This window comes from Girardinichthys multiradiatus, chromosome 12 (genome assembly GCF_021462225.1).
Source record: "Girardinichthys multiradiatus isolate DD_20200921_A chromosome 12, DD_fGirMul_XY1, whole genome shotgun sequence".
In the NCBI taxonomy this organism is placed as follows: domain Eukaryota; kingdom Metazoa; phylum Chordata; class Actinopteri; order Cyprinodontiformes; family Goodeidae; genus Girardinichthys; species Girardinichthys multiradiatus.
In genome coordinates, this window is record NC_061805.1 from 26,447,980 (window position 1) to 26,473,143 (window position 25,164).

The 25,164-nt window shown below is 40.3% G+C and overlaps 1 protein-coding gene across 2 annotated transcripts in view; it reads left to right on the plus strand.

Moving 5' to 3' along the window:
- The first annotated feature begins 4,242 nt into the window (after positions 1-4,242).
- Positions 4,243-25,164, plus strand: part of pde4d (phosphodiesterase 4D, cAMP-specific) — a 255,431-nt gene continuing 234,509 nt past the window's right edge. Inside the window, exon 1 of one of the 2 annotated variants that reach the window (XM_047381198.1) lies at positions 4,243-4,363. The gene's annotated coding sequence lies outside the window, so the exon portion shown is untranslated. The remainder of the gene's footprint in view (positions 4,364-25,164) is intronic. The other variant, XM_047381200.1, reaches the window with a different exon arrangement.

The following is a 25,164-nucleotide window of genomic DNA, read 5'->3' on the forward strand; positions in this document are numbered from 1 at the left end:
TGGTAAAATGTGTTGATCTGTCACATACAATCCTAATGAAAAACAGATGTTCAGTCACCTTCAATATGTTCTGTGCATTTTATGGCAAATGGTTTTCTAAATACAACACATGATGGATTTCTCCTAATCTGTCCTGTGATAAGCACAATGTAAAGATTTTAAAAAGAAGAGTCATCGCTCAGAGAAGGAAGGTGATTGCAGATAAGAGAAACGAAGAAAAGCAGAGGGTAATTGCTGCCTTCGTGGACTCTGTAATTTACCAGATCACGATTCTTTTGAGGCATTACCACCCTCATGAGCCAAGTTCCTTTCTTGCTTCTTCTGTCATTTAGAACAAATTGTGACCACTTTTTTTGGAAAGAGTGCCTTCTGACCCTCTATCTTTACTGAGGGATTGACAGCACCCTGAAAAAAAAAAAGTCCAGGAGAATAATAAACAATGAAAAGTACTGACTATGTGGGAGAGAACATTGGCTGTTGGAGGGGGAGACAGGACTACGAAGAGTAAAAGGATAAACAACAAAAAAGCAGGTCAAACTCTGGCTCTTACTAAAGCTCCAGTGACATGAGACGTTTGTGTGCAATGGCTGAACAGAGACATAGAAACATGGATGTGACAGTAATTGCTGGTATTTGTAGATAATCATAGGTTCCAGCTGGTTAACTAATGGTAAGCTAACCTTTTTTAGTGTATCTTTCTTGTAAAAACACTTTTAAATGTAGTTTGTCTTATTAGAGTTAGATGATAGATATAATCTGTTGTGGGGGAGTGGAGTGCTGCCAGTACCGCTTGCACCACTCTAACAGTGTCTGCTTTCTTTTATAATGCCTCCAAATTGGAGATGTTGCAGCCTGTAGCTGATGTGATTAGAGCTGGATATGCTTGGTACAAAGGGACCGAACTTTTAATTTTTATTTCAACATTGTGCAAATGTTTTTGTGCTTTAATGTAAGCCACCCTTCAGAAATTACCTACAAGGGTGATGTTAGACCCCAGCGTTGCTTTGCGCAATGTTCTTTTTGATTTGTCTAAACTTTCCGAACAGCTTGGGTTCAGCAGGCTTGCAAGCATTAACTGTTCACCTCCACCTTTACATTGTTAGATGCAGTAATTGTATGTGTTTGTTCCTCTGGGCAGGATTTTCCAGAACACTGTGTCCTCTCACCTCACATCATGAAGAACACCTCTCTCCTTTCCTCCGAAGTGGTTGCTGTCAACAGCTTCTGCAGGCTCTCTGCGTGCAGAGCAGTGGAACAAACATGATGTATTCTGGACCAATGAATGAAGTCTGCTTCTGTATGTACTCAGCAGCCATGTATTATGAGTCCCTTAGGAGACTTACTGATCAGTGTTGAAGTTCAGCAAGGCTTCAGTTGAGAGACTTCTTGTATTCTAGATTTTTCTTTGTTTCAATTAACCTTTCGTCCAATTCGAGGAATTGTCTCTCTTCTGACCTTCAAGGAAGTTGCAGCAATATCCTCTTGCTAATTTGCTTCCATTTCTTTCTGTTTACGCATACTAGCACATTAAAGGAACAAGTATACCCTTTTTGAATATTGTAGGCCTAAAACCCCTCCCGCTCATGTGAGTTTGACAAACCTTGGGGCCAGACAGACTGGTGCAGCAGCACTCTGTTTGCTTGCTTTCCTGAACCTTCATGCCCATTTTCCTGGTCGCTCCCTGAGGGCCTACCAATTCTGCTGCCTGAATAACTGAATCGAATCAGAACTTAAAACTTTAAATAAGGATTTCAGGACTCTATTTTTATAGTAAGTTTCTTTATTATGCGAGGGGGGACTTCATTGTGAATTTTGTTTTTATCCAAATGCTCGGTCATCCAGTATTACCTCTATTCATCTGTCTGGTGGATGCACTGGTCTGTCTATGTTCCAACCTTCACCTATGGTTGTGAGATATGGAACCTGAGCAAAAGCATAAGATACAAATGAAGTAGAGCCACTGCTCTTCCTGGTTGAACGGAGTGAGCTGAGGGGGTTTTAGCATATAATCAGCATGCCTCCTGTGATCCTTTTTGGAAGATTTTCCTGACATTTTCCACTAGGAGACACCAGGACAGACCCAGAACCCGTCTGAGGGACTATATATGTCCCATCCAGCCTGGGAACACCTTGGGATCCCCCAACATGAGCTTGAGAGTGTCACTGGGAACAGGGATATCTGTTTTTCGTTCCCAGACCTCGGATCTCTGTGACCTTACTTCGGTTAAACAGAAGACAATGAATGGACTGATACAGTTTAATAAAATTTCTAGTTCAACATGGAATTTGATACAAATACCAAATTGACTACTATGAGATTTTCTCTGTTTGAGTGGATGACAGATCTAACTTAAAACTATAGCAGATATACAAGACAGCTCACAAAACTGGATGCAGCTGCCTCCAGGGGGAGCTTTCAGACAGTGTGCACTCTTCATTAGATTAAATTATTTCTGATGTTCACCATGCATATATTATGTTCTGATTTGTTTGCTCTCTCTGCAACTTCGTTGTCGTTTGATCCAAGTTATTAATTTAAAGGAATAATAACCACCTAGTCTTTGTTATACATAGTTATTATTTGCAACTTCATTTAAATGCGTCAGGTAAATACTGCTCCTGTTTAAGAAAAAGGGACTACATTTATAAATATAGAGGTGAAATGTGTCTGTATTGAAAAGAAAAAAAAATGTGCCTCTTGTACCTAAGAGGCAAAATCAAACTTGTCTGACTTTGCATTCATCAGTGAAGGCTTTCATAACTAAATAAATATGACACAGCCTGTTTCAGCATTACACAATTAGAACACTACTTTTAATGGCTCAACAGGACAGGCTGAACCTGTCAATGTATTGTCGAAAACATCAGTTTGTAGTGCATTTCAGGAAGCAAAGTTTTCACTGCGGGTTGCTGAAGCAATACTTCATCTCTGGAACCTGCAAGGATCTGTGATACGAGAAATTGCATGCCAAACTAGATTCAAAGTTTATCTATATTTATGGCATGAGTTATTAAAACAAAGGAGATGATTGTAGATTTTAAGAGAAAGAGGAATAAGTCAAAAACTATTTCCATCATGGGAGAAGAAGTGGAGGTGGTGGAGGAGTATAAATACCTCGGTGTTCACCTGGACAACAGACTAGAGTGGAGATGCAACTGTGAAGCCGTCTACAAGAAGGGACAGAGCAGACTGTACTTCTTGAGGAAGCTTAGGTTCTTTGGTGTTTGCAGCAAGATGCTGCATATCTTCTATAAGTCTGTTGTGGAAAGTGTGATCTCTTTTACCATCATCTGCTGGGGAAGCAGCATCAGAGCCAGGGACTTAAAAACCTCAACAAGCTGATAAAGAAGGCTGGCTCTGTTCTGGGGACTCCTCTGGAACCTCTGGAGATCATTGTACAAAGGATTCTTCATAAAATGAAGAACATTATGGAGAACCCTGAGCATCCTCTTCATGAGACTGTCCTACAACAACAGAGTGTCTTCAGTCAGAGGCTTCTTCAGATCTGCTGTAAGACGGAGTGCTACAGGAGATCCTTCCTGCCCACAGCCATCAGCATCTACAACGGCTCTTTGAGGAAACCTTCATAATATGAGCTACAACAACATTTAATTTCCCTTTGGGATTAATAAAGTATTTTTGAATTGAATTGAATTTGAATTTCCTTGTGATGAAAGACAGAATTGGAAATCTTGAGAGGATTCAATTAGCTGTCTTTCTATCTATCATTTAGTTTCCAGAAGTAATCCCCTATTATCACTTCGTTAATATAATCCCATATTTTCATTTTGTCTAATACAGACAGCTAGTAAAGCAGGGATTTGTCACCCCTAATATTAAGAAGGAGAACAGCTTTTAAACCTAAACCAGTGTAAGCAGATTTGAAAACCCTCTCTCTAAAAAGAAACCCGACAGTGTTTTCTCCTTTTCTCCCCTTGTCTTATTTTCTAATGTTTTCAGAAAGGCTTTATTCTTTAACCTGTAAATGTTGCAGCTGTTCGTCTCAATTTTGATGGGTTTGTCCACCACAATGTGAACTCCCAGCAGCAGCAGCAGCAGCAGGGACAGGAGGAGGAGGAAGAGGAAAGAAGCTGGAGCACGAGAGGCGCATGATTGGCCAAGAAGAGGAAAACAATATAACCTTATAGGCTGCGAACCTGGCAGCTGTGAGCAAAGTTCCCTCCTTATTTTAGAGAGCATCAGTGAGCAGCAGAGAGGGACTTGCTGTGTATGAGATGCACACCAGACACTTTTGTTTGTTTGGTGATCTTTAATTTGGACTCTCAGAAACACACAGGGGGATACTTGAAAAGAGCTGAAGGTGGATGAATATTTTCCCTGGATATTTCTGAAGCACCTAAGGTGAGTTGCTTTGCTGTCTTGTTTTTTTTTTTTTTTCAGTGGACAACCTGATATCAAGAACAAGTAGTAGTAGTGCTGTATTTCAACACTACAGTGTCTTTGGAAAGTTTTTGGAAGTGCAACACTGATGTGTGCACAGGTTTAATGATGCATTACAACTTGTGTGCCTGCACATGAAAGCGTGTGCACTCAGTGTGTGAGTGAATGTTATTGTTCGTGCCTGAATATATGGGCATGCAGACATTGGAGAGAATGTGCTTTCATGCAGTATGTGTGTGTGTTGGTTAAAGGATACATTTAAAGTAGATTTCTTCAGCTGATTGATTGGTTTGTGAAACCAGATTGGTGCAGTGTGAACTGAACGTCATCAGCAATGCCTCGCACAAGGACTTATCCCAAAATCATCCCAGTGTGACTTTCAGGCTGCAGGGTGCTGGTGGTAGACGCTGCCGGTATGTAGTCGACTATAAATAGGCGTGCTCCAAATTGTGCTGCAGTCCCACATAAATTCAGAGGGTGGACAAGAAGTGACCTAGCTGGTATTTGCTTGAGAGTTTCGAGTGCTTTAATTCTCTGGATGTAATTGACTCTCTAGTAAATACAAACAAAATATGAATAATGCTGTATGATACAGATGATGTGTGTGAACGTATCTTGCTTAGAAGTTTGTGTTTTCTTAAATTAAGCTGTTGTAGGTGAATCATAAATCTCTGTAGTCTCTTGGGTTTCCTTAGATGTTGGCATATGACTGCTATTAATGTAAGTTGCTGAAGAGCAGTTTTTTATAAACTTTTTCTTTCAAGTACCGCATCAGAGAATACATTTTCTATAAGCACTATTTTCTTGACATTTTAAAACAACACTAAAACAGGAGAGAAAAAACAGCAATGAAGACTGACTTAGACTTTTATAGTTTGCTGCGCTATCCCAATAAACTACAAAAAGAAAGAAATCCAGGATATACTGTAGTTATATGTGTTGTTTAGAATCAAAAGTTGGAATTTCCAAGTTTAAAGTTGGAAAGATCCAACAGTTCCAAAAGAAGTAAAAAATCAGAGGGAAACTCTTTCATTCCAACCCCAACTTAAAATGGCTGCCATGCTAGTCACAGTGAAAAAACACTATTTTAACTTTTTAAGATTTGTATTTCCATGAGTCTCTAAAGGAAGTTGTTTATTTCCTTTAGAGAACATGTTTTTAAAGTCCTTGAAAGAAAAGTTGCAAAATAAGAAAAAAATTCCATTGTCCTTTGTCATGATCCACACCTGTTTGTGTTTCTGTAATTTCCACTCACCTGCTTTTCATGTAGCTCGTCACATCTCAGTGGTATTTAGGTTTCTGTTTTCTGTCCCTACGTTGTTGGGTGCTGTCTCCCTGCTTCCTGTGTTTCCTTCAGGTCTGTAAGTACATCATTCTGTTCATTAAATTATATCCTCACAATGTGTCTGCCAATGTCCTGTTGCTACTTTGGTCCTTCAAAACCGCAAAACATGACAGTAGAACCCAACCAGAAGAAGAACCAGGCAACAGTCTTGGAAGTTATTACACTGTTCAAATAAATCTGACCGCAGGTGGGGAAAAACATGCGGCAGTCAGAGGAAATGGTGGAGCAATGGTCGCCATTCTGGGGATCAAGGCTGGCAATACCACATCTGGGAAGCAGCCCGTGGTGCAACAGAACCTCTTGGCCACCGCAGTGCAAATGACCAGCTTGGCGGTGAGGACTCTAGAATAAACAGCGTGCTGCTCAGACAACCACTGAATCCGGCGTTGCATCTCTTTTGCGATGGTCGACGAGGTCCGGCATGCATGCCCACAACCTGCTACCCGGCACCAGCATGAACTTTTAGTAAGGGATCCTGCTCATTTGTCTATGCCACTGGAGATACTCAGCGGACTAGTCAGTCTGTGGCTGAGACTGACTTTTTATTTGCGGTCCCAGAGCCCACTCCATGCCCCATGAAGGTCTCTGAGCCTAATCCCTGCTGCCTGAAAGCACCAGTGCCTGTTCCTAGTGCTCCCAAGCTCCAGTCCCTTCTCCTCGCTGCTTGGTAGCAACAGAGGCTGTGCCATGCTACCTCCAGTGTCTGCCCCTCACCTCAAGCTGCTGCTGTTGCCTCGTGCTTGGGTTCCCCAGGTCTCAGACAAGGGTGTCCAGTTAGACCCACCTCATGTTCCTGTCCCTGAGTTCTCTGATGAAATAGATTTTTTTCTATTGTCCCTGCCAAAGAAATGAAGTGTTATTACATTGAAAGTTAAACTGATTGGCTGTTTGGCCAGCTGTTTCAATTGGCCTGGTGAGCTGAAATCAATTCCAAACATCTCTGAGACTTGGAAAAGTATACCAGCTTTGTTCTGGTTGCACAAATGACACCTTGTTGCAAAATCCAAATGTTTACACCACTCCTGGCAGAATTAAAGCAGACTGACGACTCATAAATAATTAGGCGTACCGATACTGCCCACAGCATTAGTCAACAAAAAATTTAAATAGTAACTTGGAAGTTTTCCAGCTGAAGAACTCTATCTGCTTTTATGATGTCCTACATTTACAGTTTTAAATAGCTAAAAGCTATTGAAATGGGTACTATGTGACTAGCTGTTAGCAATTCACCACTATGGATTTGTTTACTTTTCAACAAACTCTCTGTTGTATGGCATCTGTCTAATGCAGATAAGGGAATTATTATCTACTTTATTTTAGTTGCGTTTTGTCATTCTCAGAACAGGTTCAGGCTGTCATTTTAAAAGCAACACCATGCAAGTAACCACTTCATCACATTTAATCTCTTCATGTTTACCTCAAACAGAATTTATATTTCTTCCGAGTACCACTAAAACGAGCTGTTGAGTAAAGCAGACATCAGTGAGCATGGCTTTGCTTTTAGGTAATTTGGAACAGTGAGGAAAAAAAAGTTTCTTTCTCAGACAGCATCTTACTTTTATTTGCCTCATGAGGTTTCCTTTTTGAGCCAGCTGACCCCCTAACAGCCATATGGACCTCTTTATGTTTCATATGCCAGCCATATGACATGACTGTGGCATTGTTTTGAGATAATCATAACCTTTTAATTCAGCTTCTCAGTTTGAGACCATGTGAAGTTAATATTATATTCATGCTTAAGACAACAAACAAAGCGCTTTGTTTAGTCTGCTGCAGACATGTCGGCATGAGAATCTCACAGTATGATAACCTTGATTAAAAATAGTACTGCATCACAGTAAGTACACTTAACATTTAGACAAACATGTATTAACATGATGGCTTTTATTTAAAACAGAAAACTACTGCTAAAATGTATTTTTTTGATTGTCACATCTGATATAATGGTATTATTTTTTCTTTTAGTCTCATTTTGGATTTTGATACTAATACCTTCTTAGCGTTCTTCTTTATTGACATGTTAATTATTTGTTCTATCTGCATGGATGGAGTCTAAGTAGCAGATCTGCTCCAGGTAGCTTGCCAACGGTAGTTTTCAAACATTACCTTAATGAGAGTTATGGGCCATTAGTTTTTATATCATAGCTGTCTGGGGTTTTTGAGTTAGCAGAAATAATTTCAAACAGAACTTTACTGAGAAAATAAGGCTTCAGCATCCAATTCTTATATATTCACACCCTAGCATAAACTATTTGATGTCTAGCACAGACCTAAGGCATTTTTTAGGACTGTCAAAACATTTTGAGAGTGAATTCTGAGCTTCCATATATTGCTTGCTATCAGTTAACATCGCAATCCGACATAAACTTCTTCGTATCTCCAAAAATTGAACTTTTCAGCAAATGGAATGTGGAATGGAAGTCTTCTACTAAATGGAAATTCATGCTTTTTGGTCAAAGTTATATGCTCTCTTTTATTTGTTTTACTGGATATGTATTAATGGAACCACAATGAGATTCAAAGACTGATCAACAGAATTGATTTTCACAAGAAATAACTAAAAATGGAGGATGGAAGAAAAATACAAGGTTTTGGCCTGACAGAAATGAAGTGCTACACCAATGTGGAAGCAGTTACCCAAAAATGAGATTGCTTAATCTCATGATATGTCAGGCAGAGACACGTCTGCACTGATGTAGATTTACTTACCTCCACTTGCTGAACTGCTGAAGTGAGGGCAGGTTGACCTATTTTCTGATTAACTGAGTTAATTATTATTGGGGGCCCTCACAGAACATTAATCCCTAGATGGTCAATTAATCCCTAAATATGACAAAAGTTATAAACTAAAACAAGACAATGACATCACAGTAAACAACCTCATCCTGACACAGCAGAACATGATGATTTCTACACCTGTAATCCCAATGCATACTTGCCATACAAAAAAGGGAGCACATCACATGGATACACTTCTTTTAAAGATGAGACAGAACTTAATATTCCAGAACATTCACTGTATTTCATCACATTTAGCCCCCTGTAAGATGTTTTTCAATACACCAGCATACATAGAGTGTCTCTATTTTTCTGCTCCATAAAGATGGAAAAAAAAACCAGGTCACTCCGACAATTTTTATTGTGTCTTAAAAATAAAAAATGAAATCATGACAATGATATGATGGAAATTTCACCAATACAGGTCCTTCTCAAAATATTAGCATATTGTGATAAAGTTCATTATTTTCCATAATGTAATGATGAAAATTTAACATTCACATATTTTAGATTTATTGCACACTAACTGAAATATTTCAGGTCTTTTATTGTCTTAATACGGATGATTTTGGCATACAGCTCATGAAAACCCAAAATTCCTGTCTCACAAAATTAGCATATCATTAAAAGGGTCTCTAAACGAGCTATGAACCTAATCATCTGAATCAACGAGTTAACTCTAAACACCTGCAAAAGATTCCTGAGGCCTTTAAAACTCCCAGCCTGGTTCATCACTCAAAACCTCAATCATGGGTAAGACTGCCGACCTGACTGCTGTCCAGAAGGCCACTATTGACACCCTCAAGCAAGAGGGTAAGACACAGAAAGAAATTTCTGAACGAATAGGCTGTTCTCAGAGTGCTGTATCAAGGCACCTCAGTGGGAAGTCTGTGGGAAGGAAAAAGTGTTGCAGAAAACGCTGCACAACGAGAAGAGGTGACCGGACCCTGAGGAAGATTGTGGAGAAGGGCCGATTCCAGACCTTGGGGGACCTGCGGAAGCAGTGGACTGAGTCTGGAGTAGAAACATCCAGAGCCACCGTGCACAGGCGTGTGCAGGAAATGGGCTACAGGTGCCGCATTCCCCAGGTCAAGCCACTTTTGAACCAGAAACAGCGGCAGAAGCGCCTGGACTGTTGCTCAGTGGTCCAAAGTACTTTTTTCGGATGAAAGCAAATTCTGCATGTCATTCGGAAATCAAGGTGCCAGAGTCTGGAGGAAGACTGGGGAGAAGGAAATGCCAAAATGCCAGAAGTCCAGTGTCAAGTACCCACAGTCAGTGATGGTCTGGGTTGCCGTGTCAGCTGCTGGTGTTGGTCCACTGTGTTTTATCAAGGGCAGGTTCAATGCAGCTAGCTATCAGGAGATTTTGGAGCACTTCATGCTTCCATCTGCTGAAAAGCTTTATGGAGATGAAGATTTCATTTTTCAGCACGACCTGGCACCTGCTCACAGTGCCAAAACCACTGGTAAATGGTTTACTGACCATGGTATCACTGTGCTCAATTGGCCTGCCAACTCTCCTGACCTGAACCCCATAGAGAATCTGTGGGATATTGTGAAGAGAACGTTGAGAGACTCAAGACCCAACACTCTGAATGAGCTAAAGGCCGCTATCGAAGCATCCTGGGCCTCCACAAGACCTCAGCAGTGCCACAGGCTGATTGCCTCCATGCCACGCTGCATTGAAGCAGTCATTTCTGCCAAAGGATTCCCGACCAAGTATTGAGTGCATAACTGTACATGATTATTTGAAAGTTGACGTTTTTTGTATTAAAAACACTTTTCTTTTATTGGTCGGATGAAATATGCTAATATTGTGAGATAGGAATTTTGGGTTTTCATGAGCTGTATGCCAAAATCATCCATATTAAGACAATAAAAGACCTGAAATATTTCAGTTAGTGTGCAATGAATTTAAAATATATGAATGTTAAATTTTCATCATTACATTATGGAAAATAATGAACTTTATCACAATATGCTAATATTTTGAGAAGGACCTGTATTGAATAACTTTTTAAAACCTTGTTTTACTTTGATAACATACCAAGCCTGTTGTAGCTCTCCAGCACGTGAGTTAGCCTGCACTTTGCAATATCTAGAAGTCTGTCAGTTAGATTGCCTTTACTACAGCGAGAAACACAGAAAGCCCTGTGTTGTAACTGAGCTCTACTATGCAAATATATACTGTAAGATAACGGTGCTGCACTCCACCTCCTCATGGGTGAATCAGTGAGGTGGAAGCACCACACTAAGCTCTTTGTTTCAGGTGTGCGTCACCTGACCTGAGTGCTGTGGCTACAAGACCAGTTGTACAGTAACTACATGACAGGGGTGCTCATACTCTGCTCTGTTCTGATACTGCTTAAAAACCACGCTGTATCAGTGTAAATTATCAGGAGGCAAACATAAATGTTTTATTCTTTCAAGTTCTTCCACAGTGAGCGTTACTGCTAGTGAGCAAAAGGCCAATGAGCAAGGCTTGATGTAAAATCTGTGTAACATACAGGGACGAAAAAAGCATCAGCAGAGCTGCTGCTGTCCTTGCATTATTGTTCTAAGGAGGATTCTGTTTGGTTGGTTTCTTGAATGTCTCCATGTAGACGCCATGTGCACAAATCTGATCATTCACATGACCTTAACTTAAAGCGACGGTGTCAACTCAAATATTTGTCAAACTTTGTTGTACTGAGATGACTCTTTTTGTGGAAAAAAATTTAAATGAGTTTGAGCTTATATTATAAGCGAGGATTTTCCAGCAGTGAGGGTACAAGGGTCAAGCAGGAGTGGAAGACTGCAGTGTTTGGTGCCAACAAAGGGAAATGTCACAGGTTTCCCTTAGCCTGTCTTGGTATTTTATGAGTTTTTGAGGCAGGGGTTAATGGAAAATTAAACTGTTTGCTTCCCAAAGCATATTCATTACTATAATAAAGACAGTGTTTGTTTTCCTCAGATTTTCTGGCAAGGCAGAACATGCATAAGTCCTCCACAGCTCTCACGCAGATGCTCTGCAAAATGCATACACACACACACACTTATTCAAGCCCCTTTTTATTGGAGAGGCTGCTCCCATAACAATACGAAGGGAATCTCTGTGTACTCAGTGATCTTAGGTCATTCTTGGACCGTTCAGCTCCACTAGCTTTTACTAGGCAAATCTGATTCTGGTTATTGAAGGCCAGTTTGTTTTTTACTTTTAGAGTGAGAAAAAACAATGATTTTGCAATGGAGTATTAGTTGTTTGGTTGAAGACGTTCCCTGTCTCTAGATGTTTGATTTCATTGTCATAAATTCAGTGCAGTGTGTGCTGCTTAACAGTCTTTCCAATTTGTACACCCATAAAAGGCAAGCATCTCAGGAACACTCCAAGACTCACAACGACTTATGGAGACATGGAAATCTGAACAGACAAAAGGGTAAAATATGATTGCCTCCCAGCCCCTCTCCCCTCTCTGACTCCATCTGCAGTGCAATAAATACAGAACCAGAGCACAGCTGGGTGGCATCAAGACAACCACAATGTTACATCTTATAATTAAGCTGTATTGTTATAACCAGCAGAAGAGAATTGTACACAAACATGTGTAAAGGCTGAAGAAACAGAGGAGCATTTGAGAAGATTTGGGGCCCTGCAGCAGCAGAAGCAGCAGTGTCTGTGTGTTTACTTTGTGACATCACGCTGGAAGAGTGACCTCGTAGGGGCAGGGCTGTAGAGAAGAGAGAAACAGCTGCGAATACAATTCACTTGGGCTTTCCTTTTCCTCTGTTAGTCTGGATGTCCTGTCATTGTGCTTGTGACCTTCTTTAAAAACAAATTGTGGTAACTTATCTTATTTTTTATATATGCACAGTTTGAACCATCTGCCCTGGCTGGCCCTAACTGTAGAGGGAATTGTGGGTGGGGCCTAATGATGTCCCCAGTGAGTGGTGGCATGCTGGTTATGTTTGGTCCTTTCTCGAATGTCACATCCTGGTGCCTTGTTTAACAAATTAAGAAAACAAATACTTTGTTTTCCTAACTTCTAGAAAACTTTCCATAAACAATATATTTATACAGGTCCTTCTCAAAATATTAGCATATTGTGATAAAGTTAATTATTTTCCATAATGTCATGATGAAAATTTAACATTAATATATTTTAGATTCATTGCACACTAACTAAAATATTTCAGGTCTTTTATTGTCTTAATACGGATGATTTTGGCATACAGCTCATGAAAACCCAAAATTCCTATCTCACAAAATTAGCATATTTCATCCGACCAATAAAAGAAAAGTGTTTTTAATACAAAAAACGTCAACCTTCAAATAATCATGTACAGTTATGCACTCAATACTTGGTCGGGAATCCTTTGGCAGAAATGACTGCTTCAATGCAGCGTGGCATGGAGGCAATCAGCCTGTGGCACTGCTGAGGTCTTATGGAGGCCCAGGATGCTTCGATAGCGGCCTTTAGCTCATCCAGAGTGTTGGGTCTTGAGTCTCTCAACGTTCTCTTCACAATATCCCACAGATTCTCTATGGGGTTCAGGTCAGGAGAGTTGGCAGGCCAATTGAGCACAGTGATACCATGGTCAGTAAACCATTTACCAGTGGTTTTGGCACTGTGAGCAGGTGCCAGGTCGTGCTGAAAAATGAAATCTTCATCTCCATAAAGCTTTTCAGCAGATGGAAGCATGAAGTGCTCCAAAATCTCCTGATAGCTAGCTGCATTGACCCTGCCCTTGATAAAACACAGTGGACCAACACCAGCAGCTGACACGGCACCCCAGACCATCACTGACTGTGGGTACTTGACACTGGACTTCTGGCATTTTGGCATTTCCTTTTCCCCAGTCTTCCTCCAGACTCTGGCACCTTGATTTCCGAATGACATGCAGAATTTGCTTTCATCCGAACAATGTACTTTGGACCACTGAGCAACAGTCCAGTGCTGCTTCTCTGTAGCCCAGTCCAGGCGCTTCTGCCGCTGTTTCTGGTTCAAAAGTGGCTTGACCTGGGGAATGCGGCACCTGTAGCCCATTTCCTGCACACTCCTGTGCACGGTGGCTCTGGATGTTTCTACTCCAGACTCAGTCCACTGCTTCCGCAGGTCCCCCAAGGTCTGGAATCGGCCCTTCTCCACAATCTTCCTCAGGGTCCGGTCACCTCTTCTCGTTGTGCAGCGTTTTCTGCCACACTTTTTCCTTCCCACAGACTTCCCACTGAGGTGCCTTGATACAGCACTCTGGAAACAGCATATTCGTTCAGAAATTTCTTTCTGTGTCTTACCCTCTTGCTTGAGGGTGTCAATAGTGGCCTTCTGGACAGCAGTCAGGTCGGCAGTCTTACCCATGATTGGGGTTTTGAGTGATGAACCAGGCTGGGAGTTTTAAAGGCCTCAGGAATCTTTTGCAGGTGTTTAGAGTTAACTCGTTGATTCAGATGATTAGGTTCATAGCTCGTTTAGAGACCCTTTTAATGATATGCTAATTTTATGAGATAGGAATTTTGGGTTTTCATGAGCTGTATGCCAAAATCATCCGTATTAAGAGAATAAAAGACCTGAAATATTTCAGTTAGTGTGCAATGAATCTAAAATATATGAATGTTAAATTTTCATCATGACATTATGGAAAATAATGAACTTTATCACAATATGCTAATATTTTGAGAAGGACCTGCATGCGTGGGTTCTCTCCCACAGTCAAAGATATGCCTGTTAGGTTAAGTGGTCTCTCTAAATTGCCGTTAGGTGAATGGGTGTGTACATGGTTGTTTGTGTGTTGCCCTGCGATGGACTGGTGACCTGTCCAGGGTGGACCCCGCCTCCTGGCCATAGACAACCCACTACGGAAGAAGCGGTAGAAAATGACTGAATGACTGATTGAATGCATATTTTTTTAAGATTCTGGGATGAAATCTGTATGGGATAGGAAATTGTTGTAGCAACCTGTAAGAGTCCAGTGTTGTAAATATGAATCTGAGAATATTATTTAATATTAATATTTTAATATTAATATTTTATCAAATAATATTTCGGTCTGTCCTGGGAATACCAGCCCCATTAAGGCGATGGTATTAGGACAGAATAGAAAGGTGTGAGACAAGCTCTGACATTATTGAACAGCATAAACTCTGCACATATATGGAATGAATTCACACAATTTCTTAAAATACAAGAGTTTATTAACAAAAATAAGTCAACTCAAAGTCAAACATATTTCAATCAACAAACTCTTTACTATGCTAAAACAATCTAACTAACTACCAACCAGAATGAAAGAATAATGAAGACTAATGGGCTATGTATAATATAAACAAGTTGATTAAAGATGATTGAAAATTATGACCAAAAGAGTGATGCAACATTACCATGCAATGTTTATGTTTGAGAACCAAGGATTATCTTGAAGAATCTGGAAGTGAAGTTAAGTTAGTTTTGGAACCAACTTAAGCAATAATCAGCAAACGTTTAGACAACCATTCACAATGCAAGATCAGATAAAATATTATTTTAATAAAATAATGTTTTAAATAATGATCTGCCGAATAAAACCAACCTCCTGGATGACTAATTCTCAACGGTGTCTAATTAACTGCCTTTTATTTATTGAAATAATATTTGAAGAAATATTATTGAGTAATTTGGAAAAGAGCCAAATCTTTCTGGAGAAATGGGGCTTAATGGTGTTTACTTAGTTATCAACTCTAGCAAATGATGTTCAGGGACTATTATCCACTAGCTTGAAAACCAACAACCTTTCTGTTGACTAGCCTTAATGCTAGCACACATGTGTTCTTACCGTTGGCAGTTAAGCTAGCAAGAAGCGGATAGCTTAGCACCAGAATTAACACATACCTTTAAAATACCAGGATTAATGAAAGGGTTAAAATGCATAAGCGTGGACGGCGCGTTATGAGCAATGTTCTGGTCAAAACCACCCTTTAAATAAAGTTTATCTTAGCTTTAAAACATACAAAGAACACAGAACCGGCGCATGCCGTAGCTAGCATACTAGCACTAAAGATAGCCAGGTTCCACAAAACAAACTTCATAACATGAAAACGTTTAGATCATTTCATCCTAAACCTATCTGTTAATCTACCCTAACCTAACCTCTGACCATGTTGAGGGAATGTTGTCCAAGGGCGAAGTTTGAAGAAGATATCCACCGTGAACATAAGGGTTAGCTTCCCGCTAACTTCCTCAGTTTCTCCCGCTCAGAAGGTGCGTTCGTTCTGTGAACAAAAGGGTTAGCTTCCCGCTAACCTCCAGCTGTGGATGAAGAACGAACGTTGTCCGCTGCGGTCTCTGCCGTCTTCCTTCAGGCTTCTCTCAAACACTGTTTGAGTTTGCGGGGCCTTGGAGAGACAGTCAGCAATGCTTGTACCTTAATTATCTGCGTTCATGAATAAAAATACCGGACACACAAACAGTATTTCATTCTACTTAACTTTGCATATGATCGATGATCGTATGGCTTTGGATCCAGTTGAATTTATGTCTTTTTGCCAGCAAAAGACATTCGCACGCTGGGCCTTTCCTGAACCGTCCTCCTCGGAGGCGTGTGGAAAGAGAGAGACTTGTGGAAAGGTGGGGGCTTATATTTGGGTAATGGCACCACAGGAAGTCCGCAGTTATCCACTTTTCTGGCTGTGCCAGAAGAAAGTTAATGCACTTTATTTTGAAAAGTTCCAAAAAAGTATGTACCGGAGTTTTGGTGTCGAAATCCATGGCTGTATGGTCCCAACACCAGCAAGGATGTTTTTAATATATTTGTAGGAAATGCATAAATGTGTGTGAAAGGTCAAATCTGAGATGTTTGAATCATTGCACAAATTATTGTGGAAATGGATAGTGTTGCCCTGCAATCTATAAGCTGGACTTTCGCTTTGATGTGACTGTATTGCCTAGACTGAATAAAATCTAAGGAGGCGCTGGAGTTAAGTACCTCTGACAGCTAGAGTTTGTAATTATTATGTAAAGGGCTGGACACTGATTAGCTGATATATTTCTCTCAAAACAGAACCAGAAAGGGTTTGCCTTAGCTTACTCTTGATAATTGCAAAGAGCCTCCACCCTCTGAATCATTTCTGTTGAATAAGTTTTTTCAAACCACGAGGCGCATGAGTTATGTTAAAAGAAGACTGTATTGTTTTCTTGTTAGGTCAAGGCCTGCAATGAATCATTAATGCGTACATAAGGTTTGTTGTTACTCCTGATTCAAACCTGGTTTCAGCCTCATTGCCTTGCTGTGTCAGAAATGTTAACGTAGTACTAAGAAAAAGTATTTGTCCCCACCTTCTGGTCTTTTTTTTTTTGTTATCCTTAAATGTTTCAGAACATCAAACACATTTAAACATGAGACAAAGATAACCTGAATAAATACAAAATATAGTTTTCAACAGAGGGTTTAATTTAGATGGAGAAAACCATCCTGGCCAAATGTGTAAAAGTAATCACCCCTTTGATAAATATTGAATTGACTGTGATTTAACGCATTTTTTTTCAATTCAGTATCACTTGTCACGCTGGGCCTAATTCCTGTCAGATGTGCAGAATCAAGAAATCAATTCAGTAAAACCTCTATGACAACATGAAGTAGCCTAAAACATCTAAAAATGCAGCACTAAGAAAATCTGAGAACAGATAAGAAAGAAAGTCATTGACATAGATGGAAATGGCAAAGTCATTTCTCTTTCGGACTGCATTATTATCGTTTTGGACTTCTTCAGTATTTTTCACCTTTCAATTTTGACAACAGAATGGTTATTGGCAAGGGCCGGTTCAGATACTGCTGTTAGGGCGTGTGTCATGTTGGCAGCCATGAAATAAATGGCAGGCTAAGTAAATACTGTGACCAAGGAAATTTTTCCTTATTAAGAAAAAATAGTGTGCACAGGTAAAATTATAAAGCATTATTATTTTGAATTGCAAAGTGACTTTTGTCACTGTGTTGCATATGCAAAGTTCTGAACTGAGTGAAAATTTCCCTCATAACAGTATGTTGTTTGCTCTCATCCTTTCTGACATGGTATTCAGAGTTCCCAAATATTTATTCTGTGATGCCAGTATTATTGGTGCCACTCAAATTTTGTCAGTACAAATAAAGCTGCAAACAAAAGTGTTTTTGGGTGTACACAGTAAATATTTATCCTCTTCATTGTGGATTAAACTTATCATGTCAATTCTGAGATCAGATCTTTCTACTGCAATGTTTGCAGGGGTAGAGATGTTAAACTGTAATATATATGCATTCAGACACATACCAGAGGCCAAATTATAATCTCTAACTGTGGGAGGAAACCAGAGATCCACTGGGGGAATGTGCAAACTCTGTAAAAGGCTCAAGGCTGGGATTTGAAACCAGAATGAAATGCTATCTTATTTGTATCACACAATATCATCAAATTTGTTTTCTCTTTTATCCACACAAAAACACAAAATTCCTGGCCAATACTAAAGTCTTGTTTTATTAAGCTTTTTCATTCCTACTTCAAAATGAAATTGCACTCTGATGAAAATGTCACTCTGTATTGCTTTTCCATTCCCACCTAATTTTTTCTTACATCAGTGGGATCGAAAAGTATCCAGTAAATCCCTAGTGTCTAATCCCATGTGATCATTGAGGTATGTAACCTCAAAACCCTCAGGCAAACTGAAATTAATCTCAAGCCTCATAACATGTAGGTTTGCAGCATACGGATGAGTATGTTTTATGAGTTGGCCATACAAATTGTTATGGATAAAATATAATTTAATAGAGATTCTAGATGTACTATTTTTATAATACCAGACTATTATGATTTTTTTTATGTCTGAATTTAGAATTTTGACTCACATCATCTCAGGCCGCAATTTTGAGATGTGTGTTTCTTGGTCTACTGCTCTCTCATTGCTCTGCAGACTACCGACTATCTCTCTTTGGTAGTCCGATCTGTTCTGTGTTTTTGCCACTGGAACTGTTATAAAAATAAGATTACAGACATGTAATCAGGTTCAGGTCTGTCCTGCTGTAATCCGAGGCCAACCTAAGCCTCAGGGATGTGGCTCTTGACTTTAGGGAGCATTAAGTCACATCCAAGATACCAGAGGCAAGAGGCAGGCTGATAAATTGAAAATTAAGTTTTATAATAAGCAAAACAAAAGACACATAAGAGATGAAAGCACAAATGACAGAAATTACAAATCTGAAAAAAGCACAAAAACTGCACAGGAGACAAAGAAACCAGCCGCAGCAGAAGTACAGGCATATGTCATACAGACTGAGAAAACTCAAAACCTACAGCATCTCAGAAAAGTATTTATACGTCTTACATTTTTTGATATTCCTTCATACAGTGGCTTGTAAAAGTATTCATACCCCTTGAACTTTTCACATATTGTCATATTACAACCACAAACATAAATATATTTTATTGGAATTTTATGTGAAAGACCAACACAAAGTGGTATACAGTTGTGAAGTGGAAAGAAGATTATGCATGATTTTTTTTACAAATAAAAATCTGTAAAGAGCATTGTGCAAAAGTATTCAGCCCCCCTGAGTCAATACTTTGTGGAACCACCTTTTGCTGCAATTATAGCTGCAAGTCTTTTAGGGTATGTCTCTACCAGTTTTGCCCATCCAGTACCTGAAATGTATGCCTATTCTTCTTTGCAAAACATCTCAAGCTCAGTCAGATTTGATGGAGAGCCTTTGTGAACAGCAGTTTTCAGATCTTGCCACAGACTCTTGATTGGATTTAGGTCTGGACTTTGACTGGGCCATTCTAACACATGAATATGTTTTGTTTTAAACCATTCCATTGTAGCCCTGGCTTTACGTTTAGGGTCGTTGTCCTGCTGGAATGTGAACCTCTGCCCCAGTCTCAAGTCTTTTTCAGACTCTAACATGTTTTCTTCCAAGATTGCCCTGTATTTAGCACCGTCCATCTGCCCATCAACTCCAACCACCTTCCCTGTCCCCGCTGAAGAGAACCACCCCCAGAGCATGATGCTACCACCACCATATTTGACAGTGGGGATGGTGTTTTTACAGTGGTGTGAAGTGTTAGTTCTCCGCCACACATAGTGTTTTGCATTTTGGCCAAAAAGTTCAATTTTGGTCTCGTCTGACCAAAGCACCTTCTTCCACATGTTTGCTGTGTCCCCAACATGGCTTCTGGCAAACTGCAAACAGGATTTCTTATGGTTTTCTTTTAACAATGGCTTTCTCCTTGCCATTCTTCCATTAAGCCCACATTTGTGCAGTGCACGACTAATAATTGTCTTGAGGACAGATTCTCCCACCTGAGCTGTGGATCTCTGCAGTTCCTCCTGAGTCACCATGGTCCTCTTGGCTGCATCTCTGATCAGCGCGCTCCTTGTTCTGCTTGTAAGTTTAGGTGGACGGCCTTGTCTTCGTAAGTTTACAGTTGTGCCATACTCTTTCCATTTCTGAATAACGGATAGAACAGATGTTCAAAGCTTGGGAAATTTTTTTTTTTCTAAGCCTGCTTTAAACCTCTACACAACTTTATCCCTGACCTGTCTGGGGTGTTCCTTGGTCTTCATGATGCTGTTTGCTCCTCAATATTCTCTTAACCAACCTCTCTTTGGTCATTAGCAATCATCAGGCAACTTCTCAAGGCTATTTGTTTCACTCAGAGTAAAGGAGATAACTTTTACAAGCCACTGTAAATACCATTTGAAAAGTGTGCCATGAATACCTTATGTATTCAGCCCCTTGTTTATATTTTGTCAATCCACCTTTTGCTGCCATTTTCAAGTGCCATAGAGTCTCAGTTAGATTTAGATCTGGACTTTCACTAGGCCATTCTCCTGCTATATGTATAGAGTTGTTGCCCCGCTGGAAGGTAAACCCAATCTCAAACCATTTTGCAACCTCTAACAGCTTTTATTCTAGGTTTGCCTTGTATCTAGCTCCATTCACCTTGTCACCATCTCTGTCCAGTTTCCCTTTCCCTGCTGAAAGAAAATCAACCCCACAGCATGGTTTTGATGCCCCTTTGTTTTACTGCATGGTTCATGTGTTCAGGGTTATGTACTGTGTAGGTTTTTCTCCATACATACAGTTATGCATACATGTTAAAAAGTTCAGTTCAGTTATTCTCCATGTGTGTCCCCCACATTGCTTGCAGCAAACTGCCAATGGGACTGTCGTAAGGTTTTATTTAAACAGTGGCTTTCCTATTCAATGATGGCCAAATTTTTGAAGCGAAAGGGTAATAGGTTTTCAGATTTTCCCACCTGAACTGTGGATCTCTGCAGCTGCTCCCGGGACTCTTGGCTGCTTTTCTGATTAATGATCTTGATTGTCTTGTCAGCCTGGCTAAATGGTGAGGCCCTGTTTACAGTTGTGCCATAGTGTTTCCATGTTTACATGATGGGTTAAACAGTGCACTTTGAGATATTCTAAAACGTGGTACATTGTTTTATAACCTAACCCTGATTCAAACGTCTCCGCAACTTTATCTCTGTCCTGTCTGTACCTTGGTGTTCACGATGCAGTCTGTTTTCTGAAATTCTCTAACAGACCTCTGAGGCCTTTAGCTGAATTAATAGAGATGAGATTACACACTGGTGGACCCCTATTAACCTAGCATTCAGAAGACAGTTGGTTGCCCTGGATTTCATTTAGGGGTAGGCATAAGAGTAAAGGGAGGCTGAACGCATATGCACACCACCCTTTAAGTTTTATTTGAAAAATACTTTGTAAACCAAGAATTATCTTCCTTTCACTTCAGTATTGTGGGTTGTGTTGGTCTAAAATCTCAACAAAGTACAATGAAGTTTGCAGATGTAAGTTGACAAAAAATGCAAAACAAATTGAAGGGGTGTGAAAACTTTTGGAACAGAAAGTGTATTACAAGACAGTTTAAGCTGTGCATTTGCCAGTATAGGTTCAGTAGGGTTTAATATTTTTAATGAATACATGATGCTATAATAGTCTTTCTCTTGCAGAGTTTCACATACATGGATAAAACTCAGGAAGAAAGTCTCCCTGAAAAACACAGTAACAGGGGGACAAACTGTAACACTGACACAGCAGACATTCACAGGAGCTGAAGTTACTGTACTAAGGGAAAAATCATGTCAGGCTTTGGGTGAGAATGTACTAATGTGCTTGGACACCATGCAAGGCTCATTTTTGCCTGCAGGTGTGCATGAGCGTGGTGTTAGCTTTACTGTGAGTTTTTCTTATGTGTCCTGCTTTATATTATGAATAAAAATACTGTGATGTAAAACTATCAAGTGAACAAACCCATGGTAATGTTTTAACATGTGTGTCACCACTGCTTGTCTTCTAGCCTTTCTCCAGTTCAGTATATATGAGGAGCTTACCAGACTCTATGACCTTGATGTTTTGCAGAATAGCTGTGTTTAGTCATTCATCATGGTGAATATTGAATCACAAAATGATGAGAGATATGCAGGCTGAGATGTAGTTCACCACCATGTGCCTGCTGTTTTCTGCTGGGCTGTATGGATAGAAGTGACTCATCACCAGTCATGCGGGGCTTTACTGATGCCTCGAGTGAGTGAAGTCATTAAGCCACGGTGCCATGTGTCTCAAAGTAAGCGGACAATGCCTCATGTGAGGGTGTTTTGGTTTGGTAGGATAAATGCATCTTTTTTATTAAATGTGTAAACTGCAAAAGTAAATTTAAAACAGTACCTTGTGTTATTTCATTGCGCACTGGAAACTGGAGGACAGGAAAGTAAACAGTGATTTATTGTGAGTTGTTTGACACCCAAGCAACCATAGCACTCTAGAGTCCTCTGGTGGAGGCATAAAGCAAAGCAGCAACTTGTTTTCCCCATAAAATGTGTCAATGGGGAATGTTAAAAAGTTTCAGAGTTTACAAACGGTTACAGTTTGAATCGCACTTATTTGAACAATTTTGCAAGGACTGCCAGTGTGATTTGTGTCTGCCACTGAATCAAAAACGGTACACTTAGCTGTGGTGGATATATTAAATTAATAAAAAGAATAAATGTAATTAATTTAAATTCAGTCAGTCAGTCAGTCATTTTCTACCGCTTATTCCATAGTGGGTCGCGGGGAAACTGGTGCCTATCTCCAGCAGTCTATGGGCGAGAGGCAGGGTACACCATGGAGAAGTCGCAAGTCCATCTCAGGGCAACACACAAACAACCATGCACACACTCATTCATACACCTAAGGGCAATTTAGATTGACCAATTAACCTAACAGGCATGTCTTTGGACTGTGGGAGGAAGCCGGAGTACCTGGTGAGAACCCACACATGCACGGGGAGAACATGCAAACTCCATGCAGATTCTGGCATTGTCCACCAGAGCTTTATCTAAATTGTCCAAGTTTTTCAAAAAGGTTATGATGCCATGAACTCTAACAGGCCATTCGGAAGAGAAGCTGGCCCACAGAATCCCAGATCCTCCACCATACAAAACAATGAGAATAAGGTGCTTTACCAAATATTCATCCTTTTTTGCACTGGATCCCTTGAACATATGTTTGTGATGGTAGAACAAAACAACCATGTTTCCCAAACAACCAGCTGGCATGTAAACTGCATCTAATGGTTGTTGTGGAGATGTTTGCCTCTTTTCCATTCATGGAAAACACGTGGCTCTACTCTGCATCAATACTGTTGTGTTTCCATTGACATACTGACAGCTGGATTTATGGGATGAAGCCCCAACGCCAGCCGTCAGCATCTTGCACTGTGCCGCTCTTAACCCTTGTGTTAGCCTACCAAACATAAGATACGTTTTAAGTACAAACATGCAAAGTAAAACAAACACTCACCTTCGCACAGCATATCTTCAAACAGTGATTTTGTACCATTGCCACAGGTTTTGGTTTGACCTGCTTCGGCTATTGTGGCCCTTAATATTTTTGTAGTCGCTCTTGGGATTTTTGAGCTTTTCCCATCACTGTGGTGTGTGGTAAAATCCATTGCTTGTCATTCTCCTATGGAAAAGGTAAGTCACAATTATTTATTTGAATCATAGAAATTATTGTACTGAAATTATCTGTTCTATTGAGTTACAGACTGTTTTGAAAATAGGCTATTCCAAATTAGATGGCAGCAATTTAACACACATAAAGAAAACAATGATCCAACATCATTGGATTTTGTAGACAATACACAGAATGTATTCCATTCAAAGATACTTTGTTGATCCCCGAGGGGAAATTAGAATTCCAGTACAACCCATCCAAACATAGATCATGACACAAGACAAGGGGGGACGGGTCACCGAGGCTTTGCTGCCAACTCACAGGCGCTGCCCTTGCTAGATGAGAAAAGAGGCCACATTAGGTAAGTAGAGGGAAAAAAATCATATTTTACACTTTTTCCTTTGCAGGATACAGTTTGAGATTGTAAAAAATCTCAGCACAAAGAAGCAACAAGTTTACAAAACAACATCATGCCGGGATCGGTGAAGGCGGTGTGAGGGGGTGCATATGTTTATCTTGAGCATGTGTGTGTGTGCAAGTAAGTCCATGAAGCACTGTCACAGAGGCCATTGTCCTTGATGGTACGTTGGAATGTTCATCAACCGGCCACAAAGTTCTGAGCAGGTCCACAGATGTCCTCAGGGAAGGGAGGGGGCAGAAGGAGCAGAGCGTCATGTTTACATAACTTCCAGGAGAGGTTGAAGATAGCCAGCCATCAAGGCCGTGCAGGGGAGCCAGATTCAGAAAACATCGACAATATATCGACACACACACAATACTCCACCTCTGCCAGGAGTCTATTGTGTATCCAGAGAAAAACGTCCCGTCTGGGCAAGAGGGTTCTCCTCCACCCTGTCTTCTCGTCGAGAAAATTTGATCAATTGTATTGAGAGACCAGCTGACCAAATCCATAACTCAGAATTTGGAAGATATGCAAAAAGAGGCTCCAAAAAGAAGACAAGACACAGAGCTGAAGCAGGACAGATATGGGAGGGGTGCAGGAGACAGAGAAAAAGCGTCCTCCTCCACCGAGAGCAGAAAGAAGAAGACCATCATTTTCAAGGAGCTTTAGATGTCAGAGCTAATTTATATTTTAAGCAAATATGTTTGTTGTTGTGTCCCAGCCATGGATAAAACATGGATAAAACATAGACACTGGACTGTACACAAACAAAGATGCTGGTAGGAAACTCTGCAACTTTAAATTCAACACTGACCTTCTTGTAGCTCAGCCCGGGAAAGGGAGTCACAGCTGGAAACCCTGTGCTGTCATGCAGCCACTGACAAAAACACTTTCTCCGCTCTGCCTCATTCTCTAACCCACTGCCTAGCAGCTAAAGAAGAGGCAGCACGCACAACCTGAATATTCGACTTGCTAGCAAGCTGGACTAAGTCTTCAGACTTGGATCCAGAGCTGACTATGATCTGATGTTTATGAATCCGTCGATTGAGAACAATCATGAGTACAAAGTATGATCTGTCCAGCATTCATTCATAGAAAGGGGTAGACAAGACAAGCTTGTCTTGAAACTTTTCTTTTTGAGCTTTCTGTAGAAAGGCATCTGAGTTCCAGGATGAGACTGTGTCTCTAATCATGTCGAATAAAGCGCCTTCCTTCCATGAGATGACAGGAATTTCAATAACACACAGGAGCTAAAATAAAATAATGTTTCATCTACTCTTCTAAATTTGTGTTGTGA